We start from the raw sequence: 19,087 nt of genomic DNA on the forward strand, positions 1-19,087 counted from the left end.
TCCCATCTGCAGTGTTATTTCCTTATTCTGCCAAACCTCTGGCAACACTCACACACTTTGTTTCCTACTCACTTAACAAGGTGGGTGGTTCACCTCTGCACAGTGCTGTGGATGCACAGCAAGTGCTCATGCATACATCGCCCTCTTAACACTTCTTGACCTCTCAGTGCAGGGCCAGCAAGTGCACACTAACAAAGAGAGACTCCTGATCTCCTCATCCTCATTTCCTTTCATGGAGTCGCAGTCCAGCTGGTTGGTGATGCCCAAGACTGGCTTGGTACCAGATGGAGAGCTTGAGCACAGGTTACTATGCCTCAGCAGGCTGGCCCACGGCAGGTGCTCACTCCTGCTGCTAATGTCACTATCTGAGCAGTTAATCTCTTGTTCTGAGAAGCAAGACAACTAGCAGAATGGCAGCATTGATGTCACTTTCGGGAAAGAGGAAGATCAATGAGATAGCTATCTTTGTTATAGAACTCTATATTGCTGAACAGCCTGTATCCTTGGGTGAGACTGTACCTGCACCTCAGGATGTTTCCCACTTGGCCTCCTGTCCCACCCTCATGTGTTCTGTGGGAAACTACGCTCTGTGTGACTTCAGAGGGCAGATCCTTAAAAGCACCATGACATGGGCGTGGTGGCTGTGTACGTTGTCCGGGGACAGAAAGCAGCCTGTCTACTTTCCTGTTCTCAATAGTCAGCTTCTCTTCAGGGATGTTGAAGCAGAGGCCTTTGAATTTAGCCTTGGCCTGAAGGCACAGGCACCTTTGTCCTTAGTTAACCTGAGCTCTTGGCTCCCTTCCCCTGTGTGGCAGTAGAATCCTGCCGGGATGCCATAACAGGAAGTGCTTGTGTTGGTGACTTGTACCAATGAGGTGAATGAGATGCATTCGCCTCCCTCACTATATTGTTTACTGGGTCCCTGAGAGATCATGAGGTGGTAATCAACTGGCAAAGTACTTTGTCTCGCTGACTCCAAGAGGCCTCTCTGAAGTGTGACGGATTGAATCCTGCTGGCCCACTGACAATATAACAGTTGTGATTAGCTGGACCTGATTGTCCATCTACTGGATCTCTGCTGGTTGGGAGCCCTCATCAGTTGGTGGAATGGAAAATCCCAATCATATTGTGTAGACTTTGAATGTTTAGAAGGTCTTTGGTGTACAGGAGAAGAATTAGAGATAATAGGGAAGCTTTTGAGCAAACGTCATATTGTCAAAGAGAATTATTCTTTAATGAACCATATGCAGGGTTTGAGATGTTAGACTAACAATTCAACTCAGTTATAGAATTTCAAATGGAACATCTAACTGCCAGAGTGTGAAAACAAGTTTGAAAACACAGCCAAGTCCATTCAGTACAGGAATTGGGATGCCTTTTCTCATTCAATCACAGGTTGAAGCATCACTGGTTATGCCAGCATTTATTGTCCATCCCCAATTGCCCCAGAGGGCAGTTAAAAGTCAATCACATTGCTGTTGGTCTGGAGTCACATGTAGACTGGATCAGGTAAGGATGGCAGTTTCCTTCCCTAAAGGATATTACAAGGAATAAAGAACAAAGAACCAAGAAAATTACAGCACAAGAACAGGCCCTTCAGCCCTCAAAGCTTGTGTCGATCCAGATCTTCTAGCTAAACCTGTCGCCCATTTTCCAAGGATCTGTATCCCTCTGCTCCATGCCCCTTCATGTATCTGTCTAGATACATCTTAAATTACAGTAACGTGCCCGCTTCTACCAGCTCTGCTGGCAACACATCCCAGGCACCCACCACCCTCTGAGTAAAGAACTTTCCACACGTACCTCCCTTAAACATTTCCCCTCTCACTTTGAAATCATGACCCCTAGTAATTGGATCCCCCGCTCTGGGAAAAAGCTTCTTGCAATCCACCCTGTCTATGCCTCTCATGATTTTGTTGACGTCAATCAGGTCCCCCCTCAACCTCCATCTTTGTAATGTAGATCATCCTAATCTACTCAACCTCTCTTCATAGCTAGTGCTGTCCATACCAGGCAACATCCTGGTGAACCTCCTCTGCACCCTCTCCAAAGCATCCACTTCCTTTTGGTAATGTGGGACCAGAATTGTACGCAGTATTCCAAATGTGGCCGAACCAAAGTCCTATACAACTGCAACATGACCTGCCAACTCTTGTACTCAATACCCCGCCCAATGAAGGAAAGCATGCCATATGCCTTCTTGACCACTCTATCGACCTGCATTGCCACTTCAGGGAACAATGGACCTGAACACCCAGATCTCTCCATGTATCAATTTTCCCCAGGGCTTTTCCATTAATGAACCAGATGGCTTTTTTCAATAATTGGCAATGGTTTCATTATCATCATTAAACATTTAATCCCAGATTTTTATTGAGTTCAGACTTCACCACCTCCCTTGGCAGGATTTGAGTCTCGATTCTTGCAGTACTACCTGAGTGTCTGGATCAAATGACCAGTATTAATACCATGAGGCTAAAATAGTATCAGAGATCATGGGAACTGCAGATGCTGGAGAATCCAAGATAATAAAATGTGAGGCTGGATGAACACAGCAGGCCAAGCAGCATCTCAGGAGCACAAATGCTCTGATGAAGGGTCTAGGCCCGAAACGTCAGCTTTTGTGCTCCTGAGATGCTGCTTGGCCTGCTGTGTTCATCCAGCCTCACATTTTATTATCTTTAATACCATGAGGCCATCACTTCCCCCCTTCTCTCTATATTATGGCTGTACAGGGCATTGATAAGACCATTTTTGGAATTCTGGCTTCAGTTCTGGTTTCCCTGCTAAAAGAAAGATGTTAAATGTGAAACAGTTCAGAAAAGATTGAAAAGGATGTTGCCAATGTTGAAGAGTTTGAGCTACAGGGAGACAATGAGTAGGCTGGGGTTATTTTCCAGGAGCACTAGAGGCTAAGGGGTTATAGAGGTTTATAAAATCATGAGGGGCATGGGTAGAATGAGTAGCCATGTGCTTTTTCTCCGGGTAGGGGAATCGAGAGCTAGGGGCATAGGTTCAAAGTGAGAGGGGAAAGATTTAAAAGGAGTCTGAGGGGCAACTTTTTCACACAGAGGGTGGTGTGCGTATGGAATTAGCTGCCAGAGGAAATGGTGGAGGCTGGTACAATTTGAAAGCATCTGGATGGGTATATGAACAGGAAGGGTTTGGAGGGATATGGACCAAATGCTGGCAAATGGGACTAAAATTATTTAGGATATCTGGTCACCATGGATGAGTTGGACTGAAGGGTCTGTTTCCATGCTGTACAGCTCTGTGACTTTATGACACTGAGAAAATCCAATATGTAAAGTTTTAACTCATTTTGAATCAGTATCATTGTAAACATCATGGAGCATTCCACACTCTTGTCGTCATCTTGGATTCTATTCTGCCACTACTGCTGGGTAGGGTGACAGTGAGGGCAGTATCGACAAATTAGAATAGCAATGTTACACCTCAGCCTCCAGCAATGGTATTAAAACCCCATTACAAGCAGTGTAAAGTACTGTATTTCCAATGCAACTTATTTTAGGATACAGGGAGGTAGTCACTCCTCAGGTACAAGAAAAAGGCAGATGGGTTACGGTCAGGGGACGGAAAGGGAACCGGCAGGCAGTGCAGGGATCCCCTGTGACCATTCCCCTCAACAATAAGTATACCGCTTTGGGTACTTTTGCAGGGGTGGGGGGGGGGGGGGGGGGGGGTGGGGGGGGTGGGGGTGGGAGTCGACTTACCAGGGGAAAGCAGTGGGGCACTGGTCTCTGGCACAGAGTCTGTCCCTTAGAAGGGAAGGGGGAAGAGGAGCAGAGCAGTAGTCATTGGGGACTCCATAGTTCGGGGGATAGATAGGAGGTTCTGTGGGGATGAGAGAGACTCACGGTTGGTGTGTTGTCTCCCAGGTGCCAGGGTGCGTGATGTCTCTGATCATGTTTTTGGGATCCTTAAGGGGGAGGGGGAGCAGCCCCAAGTCGTGGTCCACATTGGCACCAACGACATAGGTAGGAAGAGAGAAGGGGATTTAAGGCAGAAATTCAGGGAGCTAGGATGGAAGCTGAGAGCTAGGACGAACAGAGTTGTTGTCTCTGGTTTGTTGCCCGTGCCACGTGCTAGTGAGGTGAGGAATAGGGAGAGCGAGGAGTTGAACACGTGGCTACAGGGATGGTGCAGGAGGGAAGGTTTTGGATTCTTGGATAATTGGGGCTCTTTGGGATAGGTGGGACCTCTACCAACAAGATGGTCTTCAACTGAACCAGAGGGGTACCGATATCCTGGGGGCGGGGGGGAATTTGTTAAGGCTATTCGGGTGGGTTTAAACTAATTCAGCAGGGGGATGGGAACCAAAATTGTAGTTCGAGTATAGAAAAGGTTGATAGTAGGGTGGTCCGAAATAAAGTTTCAGGGGACGCAAGATGGCACCGGAAAGCAAGAAGTTGGATTGAAGCGTGTCTACTTCAATGCCAGGAGCGTCCGGAATAAGGTGGGTGAACTAGCAGCATGGGTTAGTACCTGGGACTTCAATGTTGTGGCCATTTCGGAGACATGGATAGAGCAGGGACAGGAATGGTTGTTGCAGGTTCCAGGATTCAGATGTTTCAGTAAGAACAGAGAAGATGGTAAAAGACAGGGAGGTGTGGCATTGTTGGTCAAGGACAGTATTACAGTTGCAGAAAGGGTGTTTGGGGACTTGTCAACTGAGGTAGTATGGGCTGAGGTTAGAAACAGGAAAGGAGAGGTCACCCTGTTGGTAGTTTTCTATAGGCCGCCGAATAGTTCCAGAGAGGTGTGCATGCTGGAATGGATAGAGATAGAGGAAGCTGACGTGCTGAAAATTTTGTCAAACATTAAGATTGACAAGTCACCAGGCCCGGACCAGATTTGTCCTCGGCTGCTTTGGGAAGCGAGAAATGAAATTGCTTTGCCACTTGTGAAGATCTTTGCATCCTCTCTCTCCACTGGAGTCGTACCTGAGGACTGGAGAGAGGCAAATGTAATTCCTCTCTTCAAGAAAGGAAATAGGGAAATCCCCAGCAATTACAGACCAGTAAGTCTCACGTCAGTCGTCTGCAAGGTGTTAGAAAGGATTCTGAGGGATAGGATTTATGACCATCTGGAGGAGCATGGCTTGATCAAATGCAGTCAACACGGCTTTGTGAGGGGTAGGTCATGCCTCCCAAACCTTATCGGGTTTTTGAGGATGTGACTAGAAAAGTTGATGAGGGTCGAGCTGTGGATGTGGTGTATATGGACTTCAGTAAGGCATTTGATAAGGTTCCCCATGGTAGGCTCATTCAGAAGGTCCGGAGGAATGGGATACAGGGGAACTTAGCTGCTTGGATACAGAATTGGCTGGTCAACAGAAGACAGCGAATGGTAGTAGAAGGAAAATATTCTGCCTGGAAGTCAGTGGTGAGTGGGGTTCCACAGGGCTCTGTCCTTGGGCCTCTACTGTTTGTAATTTTTATTAATGACTTGGATGAGGGGATTGAAGGATGGGTCAGCAAGTTTGCAGACGACACAAAGGTCGGAGGTGTCGTTGACAGTATAGAGGGCTGTTGTAGGCTGCAGCGGGACATTGACAGGATGCAGAGATGGGCTGAGAGGTGGCAGATGGAGTTCAACCTGGATAAATGCGAGGTGATGCATTTTGGAAGGTCGAATTTGAAAGCTGAGTACAGGATTAAGGATAGGATTCTTGGCAGTATGGAGGAACAGAGGGATCTTGGTGTGCAGATACATAGATCCCTTAAAATGGCCACCCAAGTTGACAGGGTTGTTAAGAAAGCATATGGTGTTTTGGCTTTCATTAACAGGGGGATTGAGTTTAAGAGTCGTGAGATCTTGTTGCAGCTCTATAAAGCTTTGGTAGACCGCGCTTGGAATACTGCGTCCAGTTCTGGTCGCCGTATTATAGGAAAGATGTGAATGCTTTGGAGAGGGTTCAGAGGAGGTTTACCAGGATGCTGCCTGGACTGGAGGGCTTATCTTATGAAGAGAGGTTGACTGAGCTTGGTCCCTTTTCATTGGAGAAAAGGAGGAGGAGAGGGGACCTAATTGAGGTATACAAGATAATGAGAGGCATAGATAGAGTTGATAGCCGGAGAATATTTCCCAGGGCAGAAATGGCTAGCACGAGGGGTCATAGTTTTAAGCTGGTTGGTGGAAAGTACAGAGGGGATGTCAGAGGCGGGTTCTTTACACAGAGAGTTGTGAGAGCATGGAATGCGTTGCCAGCAGCAGTTGTGGAAGCAAGGTCATTGGGGTCATTTAAGAGACTGCTGGACATGCATATGGTCACAGAAATTTGAGGGTGCATACATGAGGATCAATGGTCGGCACAACATTGTGGGCTGAAGGGCCTGTTCTGTGCTGTACTGTTCTATGTTCTATGTTCTATGTAGAGGAAAGGACAGCAAAGATGATTCTCGATAGGAGTGAGAGAGACAGGGTAGTTGTCATGGGGGCATCAACTTTCCAAATATTGACTGGGAACACTATAGTTCGAGTACTATAGATGGGCCAGTTTTGTCCAGTGTGTGCAGGAGGGCTTCCTGACACAGTATGTAGATAGGCCAACAAGGGTTGAAGCCACATTAGATTTGGTACTGGGTAATGAGCCTGGCCAGGTGTTAGATTTGGAAGTAGGTGAGCACTTTGGTGATAGCGATCACAATTCTGTTATGTTTACTTTAGTGATGGAAAGGGATAGGTGTATACCACTGGGCAAGAGTTATAGCTGGGGGAAAGGCAATTACAATGAGATTAGGCAAGATTTAGGGAACATAGGATGGGGAAGGAAACTGCAGGGGATGGGCACATTAGAAATGTGAAGCTTATTCAAGGAAAAGCTCCTGTGTGTCCTAGATAAATATGTACCTGTCAGGCAGGGAGGAAGCTGTAGAGCGCGGGAGCCGTGGTTTACGAAGAAAGTGGAATCTCTGGTCAAGAGGAAGAAGAAGTCTTATGTTAGGATGAGATGTGAAGGCTCAATTAGGGCACTTGAGGGCTACGATGTAGCCAAGAAAGACCGAAAGAGAGAGCTCAGAAGAGCCAGGAGGAGACATGAGATGTTGTTGGTGGACAGGATCAGGGTAAACACTAAGGCTTTCTCTTGGTATTTAAGGAATAAAAGAATGTCAAAAGTAAGATTAGGCCCAATCAAGGATAGTAGTGGGAAGTTGTGTGTGGAGTCAGATGAGATAGGGGAAGCGCTAAATGAATATTTTTCAACAGTATTCACTCTAGAAAACGACAATGTTGTCGAGGAGAATACTGAGATACAGGCTACTAGACTAGGTGGGATTGAGGTTCACAGGGAAGAGGTACTAGAAATCCTTCAGAGGGTGAAGACAGATAAGTCCCCTTGGCTGGATGGGATTTATCCTCGGATCCTCTGGGAAGCCAGGGAGGAGATTGCTGAGCCTTTGGCATTGATCTTTAACTCGTCATTGTGTACAGGAATAGTGCCAGATGACTGGAGGATAGCAAATGTGGTTTCCCTGTTCAAGAAGGGGAGTAGAGACAACCCTGGTAATTATAGACCAGTGAGCCTTACCTCAGTTATTGGTAAAGTGTTGGAAAAGGTTATAAGGGATAGGATTTATAATCATCTAGAAAAGAATAAATTGATTAGCGATCGTCAGCATGGTTTTGTGAAGGGAAGGTCGTGCCTCACAAACCTTATTGAGTTCTTTGAGAAGGTGACCAAACAGGTAGATGAGAGTAAACCAGTTGATGTGGTGTATATGGATTTCAGCAAGGTGTTCGATAAGGTTCCCCACAGTAGGCTATTGTACAAAATGCGGAGGAATGGGATTGTGGGAGATATAGCAGTTTGGATCGGAAATTGGCTTGCTGAAAGAAGACAGAGGGTGGTAGTCATTGGGAAATGTTCATCCTGGAGACCAGTTACTAGTTGTGTACCGCAAGGGTCGGTGTTGGGTCCACTGCTGTTTGTCATTTTTATAAATGACCTGGATGAGGGCGTAGAAGGATGGGTTAGTAAATTTGCAGACGACACTAAGGTTGGTGGAGTTGTGGGTAGTGACGAAGGATGCTGTAGGTTGCAGAGAGACATAGATAAGCTGCAGACCTCAGCTGAGAGGTGGCAAACGGAGTTTCATGCAGACAAGTGTGAGGTGATGCACTTTGGTAGGAGTAACCGGAATGCAATGTACTGGGCTAATGGTAAGATTCTTAGCAGTGTAGATGTGCAGAGAGATCTCGGTGTCCATGTACACAGATCCTTGAAAGTTGCCACCCAGGTTGACAGGGCTGTTAAGATGGCGTACAGTGTTTTAGCTTTTATTAATAGAGGGATTGAGTTCCGGAACCAAGAGGTTATGGTGAAGCTGTACAAAACTCTGGTGTGACCGCACTTGGAGTATTGTGTACAGTTCTGGTCACCGCATTATAAGAAGGATGTGGAAGCTTTGGAAAGGGTGCAGAGGAGATTAACTAGGATGTTGCCTGGTGTGGAGGGAAGGTCTTAGGAGGAAAGGCTGAGGGACTTGAGGCTGTTTTCATTAGAGAGAAGAAGGTTGAGAAGTGACTTAATTGAAACATATAAAAAATAATCAGACGGTTAGATAGGGTGGATAGGGAGAGCCTTTTTCCTAGGATGGTGATGGCAAGCACAAGGGGGCATAGCTTTAAATTGAGTGGTGAAAGATATAGGACAGATGTCAGAGGTAGTTTCTTTACTCAGAGAGTAGTAAGGGAATGGAACGTTTTGCCTGCAACGGTAGTAGATTTGCCAACTTTAGGTACATTTAAGTCGTCATTGGACAAGCATATGGACGTACATGGAATAGTGTAGGTTAGATGGGCTTGAGATCGGTATGACAGGTCGGCACAACATCAAGGGCCGAAGGGCCTGTACTGTGCTGTAATGTTCTATGTTCTATGTTCTGTGTTTTATGTTCAATGTTCTATGTTCTAACTGTGGATTGAAGGTTTGTGCCATGTGGCCAGTTTTCACCTTATAACATCCCTGTGTTTGAGAAAAGGATGTAGTGGTTTCAATGTGAGCTGTACATTGCAGGTTTAGTAAAACAAAGATATCAGCTCAGGAATGTCATTGCAAAGTTGGATAATCTGGAAAAATTCAAAGGGTACAGGATGTACTCTCATTGCTGTTGCAATGCACTTTTTGAGAATATTGCAGCTGTGTATATTCTGTAATCCAATGTTGCTGGCTATTTGTTAAAGACAATAATGATGCAACATTTACTACTGAACAAGATTTGAATCATAGACTCAGAGACCACTGGACCTTGACTTAAGGAAACCTGCTTTTTCAGAATCGTGTTAGTCCTGTAAAAGCATTTTCTTCACAGCCTCTTGAATACTGAGCCGTGTGGGTGGTGTGCCATGTGTGGGATGGTGGGGGGACTGTTCATGACTCATTACCCTATTCTGGCGTTCTGTCAGGTTTTGTTTGGCCATTGTGCCTTCATAATATTTCCCTTTGCTTTTCTTTCCTGACAGTAAATAGCAATGAAGTTCCAGTTGCTTGAAAGCCACTATTCATTGCCGCTCTTGGGGAGATTTTACGAAGGTAACAGCTAGAAAAGGAACAAACCAATTGAAAGTACAAAGAAAGGCCTTGCTGCACAATATGTGCTTCCTTTGTGTCCCTGGCTCTAGTGCTATCTTGGGTGGATAATATGTCTCTTTAACGGGCATATAACTTGCCCAGTGAATTTCAGTGCCCTGACTGAAATGTTTGAGTGCCCACAGGAGGAGCTATCCTTAGCACATCCACCTTGTCAAGCCTATTCAGGATCTTACACACTTTAATCATGTCACCCCTCAATTTTCATAAACTCCAGTGGAAACATGCCCTGTCTGTCAAATCTTTCTCTAAAAGACAATCCACTCATTCTGGTTTCAATTTAATAAAGTTGCTCAGAACTGTACTTACTTCCCTTCCTCCAGGAAGGAAGACCAAAAGTGCACTGTTTCTGAGATATAGCCTCACCAATACCACATACAACTGAAGCAGAACATGTTCCTTTTTATGTTCAATTTGTCTCCCTCTAAAAGATATTGTTCCATTAACCTTCTTAATGAGTTGTTGTTAGAATTAGAATTCGGTTTTATTGTCACATATACGCAAATTACAAAAGAACAAGAGTACAGCGAAAAGTGTACCATGCTGTCAACACGGCACCATCTTAGGTAGAAAGTTCCTGGGTACAAATCTGAGATACAAAAGTAAAAAAAAATACATTACACTACATTACAGATATACATGATATAAGTTAGGAAATTAAGAAATAAAGCTGAAAAGATAAACAACAAAGTGTGTCTGACGAAGGGTCTAGGCCCGAAACATCAACTTTTGTTCTCCGAAGATGCTGCTTGGCCTGCTGTGATCATCCAGCTTCATACTTTGTTATCTCGGGTTCTCCAGCATCTGCAGTTCCCATTATCTCTGAAAAGATAGACATTACAGTCTTTCAATAAAGGCTTCCATCTGGTCTGGCTGGGCTCCACCAGTTCCCAACCAATAGCCATGTTCACTCCAGTCCCACTAGCTGCTGTCCTCACTCTGCTCTGGGACACTGGCTGCCCTTGGCCGCTCCAGGCAAAGGGAAAAAACAGAAGACAAAAAGTACAAAAGTGAGAGAAAAAAAAGGGAAAAAAGAGAGAAATGGACTCTGGCTGGAGGGTCCTACTCTGCCTCTATCTGGTAATTGGATACTTGTACAATATTGTGGATTCAAATATTGTGGTGTGAGTGATAATGGGAACTGCAGATGCTGGAGAATCCAAGATAATAAAATGTGAGGCTGGATGAACACAGCAGGCCAAGCAGCATCTCAGGAGCACAAAAGCTGACGTTTCAGGCCTAGACCCTTCATCAGAGAGGGGGTTGGGGAGAGGGAACTGGAATAAATAGGGAGAGAGGGGGAGGCGGACCGAAGATGGAGAGTAAAGAAGATAGGTGGAGAGAGTGTAGGTGGGGAGGTAGGGAGGGGATAGGTCAGTCCAGGGAAGACGGACAGGTCAAGGAGGTGGGATGAGGTTAGTAGGTAGGAGATGGAGATGCGGCTTGGAGTGGGAGGAAGGGATGGGTGAGAGGAAGAACAAGTTAGGGAGGCAGAGACAGGCTGGACTGGTTTTGGGATGCAGTGGGTGGAGGGGAAGAGCTGGGCTGGTTGTGTAGTGCTGTGGGGGGAGGGGACGAACTGGGCTGGTTTTGGGATGCGGTGGGGGAAGGGGAGATTTTGAAGCTGGTGAAGTCCACATTGATACCATTGGGCTGCAGGGTTCCCAAGCGGAATATGAGTTGCTGTTCCTGCAACTTTCGGGTGGCATCATTGTGGCACTGCAGGAGGCCCATGATGGACATGTCATCTAAAGAATGGGAGGGGGAGTTGAAATGGTTTGCGACTGGGAGGTGCAGTTATTTATTACGAACCGAGCGGAGGTGTTCTGCAAAGCGGTCCCCAAGCCTCCGCTTGGTTTCCCCAATGTAGAGGAAGCCACACCGGGTACAGTGGATGCAGTATACCACATTGGCAGATGTGCAGGTGAACCTCTGCTTGATGTGGAAAGTCATCTTGGGGCCTGGGATAGGGGGTGAGGGATGAGGTGTGGGGGCAAGTGTAGCATTTCCTGCGGTTGCAGGGGAAGGTGCCAGGTGTGGTGGCGTTGGAGGGCAGTGTGGAGCGAACAAGGGAGTCACGGAGAGAGTGGTCTCTCCGGAAAGCAGACAGGGGTGGGGATGGAAAAATGTCTTGGGTGGTGGGGTCGGATTGTAGATGGCGGAAGTGTCGGAGGATGATGCTTTGTATCTGGAGGTTGGTGGGGTGGTGTGTGAGAACGAGGGGGATCCTCTTTGGGCGGTTGTGGTGGGGGCGGGGTGTGAGGGATGTGTTGCGGGAAATGCTGGAGACGCGGTCAAGGGCGTTCTTTTCTTGTTCCTGCATACGAACTGTTTGTGATTCATGTGCCAGAAAAACCTCATTGCTTTGCGCCTCCGAATGTCAGTTACCATTTAAGTAAGAGTCTGCCTCCACTGCCTTTTGGGAATAAAGTTCGATGGACTCATGCTACACCCAGAGCTTCCTGGATGATGAAAGTGTTACAGAAAGTAAAGTAGAAAGGAGAAAGCGAAGGCATTGACAGATATCAGGTAGATAATACAGTCAAGATTGGTTCAATATAAAAGATTCAGAGGAGAACTGAATGACAAATAGAAGAAGCAAAGACAGAGAAAGGGATGGGAATGCCTGCTACCATAAAAGGGAGTCCAAAATTCCTCTGGAGGCATATACATGTGCTAAATGTATAGTAAAAAAGAGAAGTTAAGCTATTTAGGAATGTAAAAGGGAGCTTATGCATGGAGACAAAGTCCATTCAGGCAGTAATTGTGTAATTTGCATTTGTATTGATCAACTAAAAAGTAGCGCTGGATTCCCCATGAAAGAGGAGGATGGTGAGACAATTTTCGGGTTACTAATTGGTAAAAGTATTGGTAAATAATGGCTTTCTTTAAAGTTGACAAACCACTTGGACCAGATGGGATGCATCCGACGGGAATAAAAACAAAACAAACAAACAAATAAATAATTAAATAAACAGACAAAAAAAAAGAAAGGAAGAAGAAATAAAAAGGACAGAAATTAGGGAGGCAGTGAACACATTTTACCAAAGTTCTCCAATACACGTCTGTTTCCAGATGGTTGGAGAATGGGAAAAGTTGCACCCATTTTCAAAAAGAAATGTGAGGAAAGTCCCAACAATTACAGGCCAGTCAGTCTAACCTCAGTCGTGGGGAAGTGAATAGGAATCATAAGAATGTAAGAAATAGCATCTGCAGTAGGTCTTTCGGCCCTTTGCCTGGCCATTCAACAAATGGCCAATGGAATGGGGAAGATATTGTGTGCAAAGGAGGGGAAGGCATTAATAGGCATTAGTGGGATGAAGGGATGAGGGAGGAGGGGAGCATTAGAGGGAAGGAGAGCTAACAATGACATGGGAGAGAGGAGAGGAAGTGGCAGGGAGGGAGGGGATGTGAGAGTCATTTGGTGATGGGACGGCACAAAAGGGATGTGTGGGAGATGGGGATGGCACAGGAAGAAGGGTTGGAGAAGAATAGCATTTGAAGCAAGAATCAGCAAGTTATTTAAAGAGGTACAGCTGCTATGGGAAACAAATTTTACCGTAAATGTTTTGAGAATCTCTGCTAGTATATAAAATCACATTCATGTCTAATCAATGGACAACAGTGTTCTATCAAGCTTGATAAAATATGACTCAGAGTCCAAGGTTAAATGTACAAGTACTTGAAGTGAAAGAAAGGTCATCACTGATGTACTCAAGGACAACAAACAACTATTGAGTAATAATAATCTCTGCATAGCTCACCTTAGGGCAACATAGGTTAGAACCTGATTTAAAGCAGCTCTGTTTTCTGTTGAATGGTTATGGTGAAGCACACACTGTGGAACCAAAACCACCAGGGCTTCAGACAAAACTTTAAAATTGAACATTTGGAATTATTTCAGAGTCAACACATTAAAACTGCACCAATGAACTTTTATTTTCTTGCAGATCACAGTCTGAATTCTGCAAATACCTTTCTCCCAGATGCTCATTATCTTAAAGCCTGATGTGCCATTAAGTTATGTGACATAAATTAATGATCCATTTATTTCCAGGCTAAGGAAATAGGAAATCATTTTCATTTTAAATTTTGGGAAATACAAACTATTCCCATCGTAAGTACAGTTTTAAGATGTAACAAGAATTGAGACCAAGAGTCACTTACCTTACATAATGGACTCTAATGTGAGAATATAGAAAGACATCAGTGGGTGTACCGGTCAGTAATTGTTAACTGTTATTATCAAACTGTGCTGTTGTCAGCAAATGCATTCTGGGTGCTGACATTTACTTGCAACACTGATTTTTTTTAAAGCTAGCAAATCAGATATCTGCAACAATCAGGGATCTGACATTCAGGAGACTATGGGCAGCACGGTGGCTCAGTGATTAACACTGCTACCTCACAGCACCAGGGAGCTGGGTTCGATTCCACCCTCGGGTGGCTTCTGTATGGAGTTTGCACAACCTCTCTGTGTCTGTGTGGGTTTCTGCTAGGTGTTCCGGTTTCCTCCCACAGTCCAAAGATGTGCGGGGTAGGTGGATTGGTCATGCTAAGTTGCCCATAGTGTCCAGTGGAAATGCAGGGGTAGGGGAATGAGTCAGGGTCAAATGTTTTTCAGCGGTCTAGTATGAACTTATTGGGCTGAATGGCCTGCTTTCACACTGTAGGGATTCTATTAGACTCAGTTATGTATGAAACGTTAGGCTATAGAACAGTAAAGCATCAGAAACTGCTGAATTTCTTATGCCCAGGGCTTTGAAAGATGGCAATACCAAGCTATTGGTCACAGACAGGGCACAAGGGATAACCTTTTCTTCGGATTGAGGCTTTCTTCTTGTGTTGAATTAGCTGAACTCTACTGTTGTGGGTACTGCCCAACTGGCCACCAGTATTCTCATTTCTGATTTTCATTCGGGCATATTTATGAATACATAGTTAGCACATTATTATCAATGGATCACTCTCCATACCTTCACCTACGAAGTCCCAAAACCATCTGGCTCACTCTTCTTTCTTATTTACATGTTATACACTTGTAACATCATCCACAGTCAATTTGTCGGTGACTACAAATACATGAATTGCAGTAAGACCTATTTCTTCACCTACTACTTCCCTTGGAATCTTCAACTATCTCTGTGAACAGTGAATGGCTTCTGTAATAATGAATCTTAGGCAAGTCAGATTTCCCCAGCTATATAAGAAGATGGAAACTATTGACTTGAAACCTTGTAATACATTATGATGTCCTTGTTACCCTTTCTGGTCATAGTGTGAAGCCTAATTCTGTTGAAACCTGTCCTATTTGATCCTGAGCTTAGCTTCAAACATTCTGAGGGGCAACAAGATGGTCCCTTTGCACAACCACCACATACCTCATTTGATTTGATTTGTTATTGTATCGAGATACAGTGAAAAATATTGTTTTGCGTGTTATCCAGCTAAATCATACCTTACATAAGTATATCAGGGTAATAGTACAGAATGCAGAATATAGTCCATTCACAAACCTGATAACAACAGGGGAGAAGCTGTGCTTGAATTTGTTGGTATGTGTTTCATTTCTGCTCACCTCTGCACTTTTACTGTGGAAGACTATTCTCGCATGAGTGAGGACTTATGAGAGAGTTGGAGCTGTAAGGGGAGAAATAGGAAGTAATTTTAGAGGGACGTAGAAACTGAAGTAGATCATTCAGCCTGCCAGGCATAGCTGATCAAATATGTCAAAGCCGTCTACCCACACACCCCAACAATCCTGTACACCATTAGTAATCAGAAATCTATCAATCTCTACTGAAAACAAAAAATGGCTGGAGATCACAGCAGATCAGGCAGCATCCATGGAGAGAAAGCAAGCTAATGTTTTGAGTCTAAATGACTCTTCACCTTCTATCAATCTCTACCTTAAACATATTCAAAGACTGAGCTCCCACAACCCTCTGTGATAGAGAATTCCAAAGATTCACAATCTTTTCAATAAAAAACAAATTCTTCTTAATTCCAACCTAAGAGTCACCCCTTTATTTCGGGTTCGAGACACTCCCAATCAGGGAAGGTCCTCACTGGCATCTACCTTGTCATTCCCTTCACATTGTCTGCTTTTGAAATAACATAAATGAGAAATAAGAAGTTACTTTTATGCCTCATAGAATGAAAACTTCCAGTTTAATGCTTACTGGAGCCCTTTGTGAAAAGTGTTCAAAGTTTATTACTCATATTTTTAATCCTATAGTGGAGATTGAATAAGTGAAATACAGCCCTTTGTTTTACATTTCACACAGAAATCATTTTGATTTGGGATTACAATATAAAAAAAAGACACAATTCAATTCTTGGTTATGTATAATTGAAAGATTTTTAGTTGAAGAGCACTGTGCTTGTGTGTGTGTGTGTGTGTGTGTGTGTGTGTGCTTGTGTGTGTGCGCGCGTGTGTGTGTGTGTGTGTGTGTGTGTGTATGAATATATACTTACATACTGGTAACAGGCATGTGTGCAGTAGTGACATGTATTTATAATTGGCATGTTAGTAATAGCGGCATGGGCAATAACATTCCCAACACAGATGTCCCTGCACCCCTGTCATTTGGCAACAGCTCAGTTTTTTTTCTCAATCTTTTCTTTTAATTGCTCTAAACATTTAAACACAAGTCTTCACTGTAAGAGCTATTAACAATGTACACGAGTTAACATGCCTCCAGATTCCCCCAGCATCAATCCCACAAACATGTCTTCAAAAAATGGAAACTAAATGTTTCTTCCTTCTTCATACAGAAAATACAAAATAAAATTAATATTAATGTACACCCATAGACTTTGGGGGGAGAAGGGATGAATAGCTCCCCTGCTTTATTCACCTAGCCCCTCGGTCTAAATGAAGTATAATTTAAAAAGGATCCATTTGCTTGTGGATAACTTTATTCTAGACCTTGTGAACTTGTGTTTTAAGAAGATCCTGGCCTACAAGTGACTCCATGCAACTGCTCTCTGAATTGGTCTAGACAGCTAATCAGTTCATGGACCCTCAAGATGGGCAGGAAAGACTGGCCTTGCCAGCAATACTCATGTGCCAAGCAAGAATATAATAAAGTCTGCCAAATGTTTGGGGCTATACTTGGCTTAGTTAGCAGCTTTCATTCCTCTGGGAGCAGGGTTATGGATAGATGCATCACTGCAGTACATGATATAAACTGACATTGGATGGAGGGTTACTGAGATGCCATCCTTTAGGCCAACTATTAAACTTGTACATGCTTCAGGAAAACATTAAAATTCCCATCGTGCTATTTACATACATGGTGGGAAAGGGAATATGCAGCAAGTTTGCAAGAAGTGATGAGGGAAACTGGTTTGGAAAATAAACAGTTGGTCCAAGTATCCTGCTCCAACACAACGTAATTCTGAAATTGCTTGTGTCACAATTTTGTGCAGGCATACATTTTCACTGAGGCTATTAAGGGGGAAGCTAAAATGTTCTTCCCTGTAGTCTGACCTCTGTGGTACACTGGAACTTTTAACAATAAATAACATAACTTCTTGAGGATTCTACCAGCAAATCTTCTAGTCACCCTGACCCAGTCCCAGATGGAATTATCTGGCAAAGCAGTTCAAAAGGCTTTTGCAAGTAGAGGTGGATGGATAACATCATTGTCAATTTTACATATTAGTGTCATCTCTATAACTTTCTATGACCTTTCCCCTCATTATCTATGTCTCTCCATGACTTTCTGCTCAAATTTGAGATGAGGGATTCGCTCTGTAGAGGATATTATTAACATTAAGATAAATGCCAAGGGGTAAAGGTATTCATGCCATCGAGATTCCCTTCTGGAAAACACAGCTGTCTTCACCACAGCAGTCAATTGGCAATAGCACGCAGCAATGATCAGCCCACTGAGAAACGATAATAACCTCAAATTCACTGAGGAACACAAGAAACACAGCTCTGCTTCCCAGAGGGATCTTGCTGTGATCATTTGCTTGAATTAATAAGAAACAGATTACATTGGACCACCCAAATAGGAGCTAGAAACAGGAACACGCAGCAAGACTAGGTGTTCCATTTTCTTTGGGATAAAAGTGAATGCAGAGGATTCGAAGGTGCACCATAAAAATTGGCCAACATGTTCAGGTAGTTCAGCTGGACAAAGAAGTCAATGTTAGGGCAGCTGTTTGTCAAGCCCTTGGGCCATGGGGAAAGGTGGTGGGAGTCATCATGACTCCTGGGGAGTTGAGGGAGGAATTCTACTCCTTCTGGTTCCAGAGAATTGGTCATTAACAAATTTATTGTTAAACTTAACTGGAGTTTTTTCTGAAGAAGGGTCTCTTCACGTTAAGCTCTTCATCAGGTGTTGGGCTCCTTTTTGATATATTTAAGGGATCCAATGCTCGTGTTCAATGTTCATTTCTGAAGAAGGATCTAGGCCCAAAACGTCAGCCTTCCTGCTCCTCTGATGCTGCTTGGCCTGCTGTATTCATCCAGTTCTACACCTTGTTATCTCAGATTCTCCAGCATCTTCAGTTCCTGCTATCTCTGGAGTTTTTCATTCATGGGATGTGGGTGTTGTTGACTAGGCCAGCATTAATTGCCCACCCCTAACTGCTCAGAGAGGCAGTTAAGAGTCAATCACATTGCTGTAGGTCTGGGGTCACATGTAGGCTGGGTAGCAGTGCCTTTCCCTGAAGGGTATTAAGGAATCTGGTGGGTTTTCTCCCAATCAATCAACAATGGTTTCACGTTCATCGTTAGATTCTTGATTCCGGATTTCTTTTTCCCCCAATCCAAACTTCACCATCTGCCATATGGGTTATGAACCAAGGTGCCTAGAACATTGCCTGGATCTCTGAATTACAGTCTACTGAGATTACCACTAGACCAATGCAGCTGGCAGATGCTCGTCACGATAGAATCCTGTGCCATTAATTACCAATAAGTCTCTTGAATTTAAGCTCTTCATCAGGTGTTGGCCTCCTTTCTGATATATTTAAGGGATCTGATGCTTGCATTTAATGTTCATCCAAACTGGCTTAAACAAATTCTTCATGAGCCTAGTAACAGACTGGGCTTCGTGTGATTTGGGCGAACACATGTGGCAACCACATTCAGCTCAATACGCAAGGGCTTATATTCAGGAGTTATTATTCCAACTAGGGGCAACATCTACCCCGGTTGCAGGGTGTCTTTACATACCCAATTGTTATAGTGCACAATGTTCAAAGCAAAAAGAAATTTACGTAGGGATGTGGATACATGACCCACTGAGACTGGGGCTTTTCTCCTATTGCTGAAAGGAAAGTAAGACAGATAAAAAGATAAAGAAGTCAAACAAGCAACTGATATCTTCTGTGCACAAGCGTAAATCATTTATGGAGTGAGATGGTGGAATAGTGGTAATGTCACTGGATTACTGATCCAGTAGCCCAGGCTAATTTCTGGGCAGTTGTAACTTATATTCAATTAATAAATCCAGA

This window comes from Stegostoma tigrinum, chromosome 1 (genome assembly GCF_030684315.1).
Source record: "Stegostoma tigrinum isolate sSteTig4 chromosome 1, sSteTig4.hap1, whole genome shotgun sequence".
Classification (NCBI taxonomy): domain Eukaryota; kingdom Metazoa; phylum Chordata; class Chondrichthyes; order Orectolobiformes; family Stegostomatidae; genus Stegostoma; species Stegostoma tigrinum.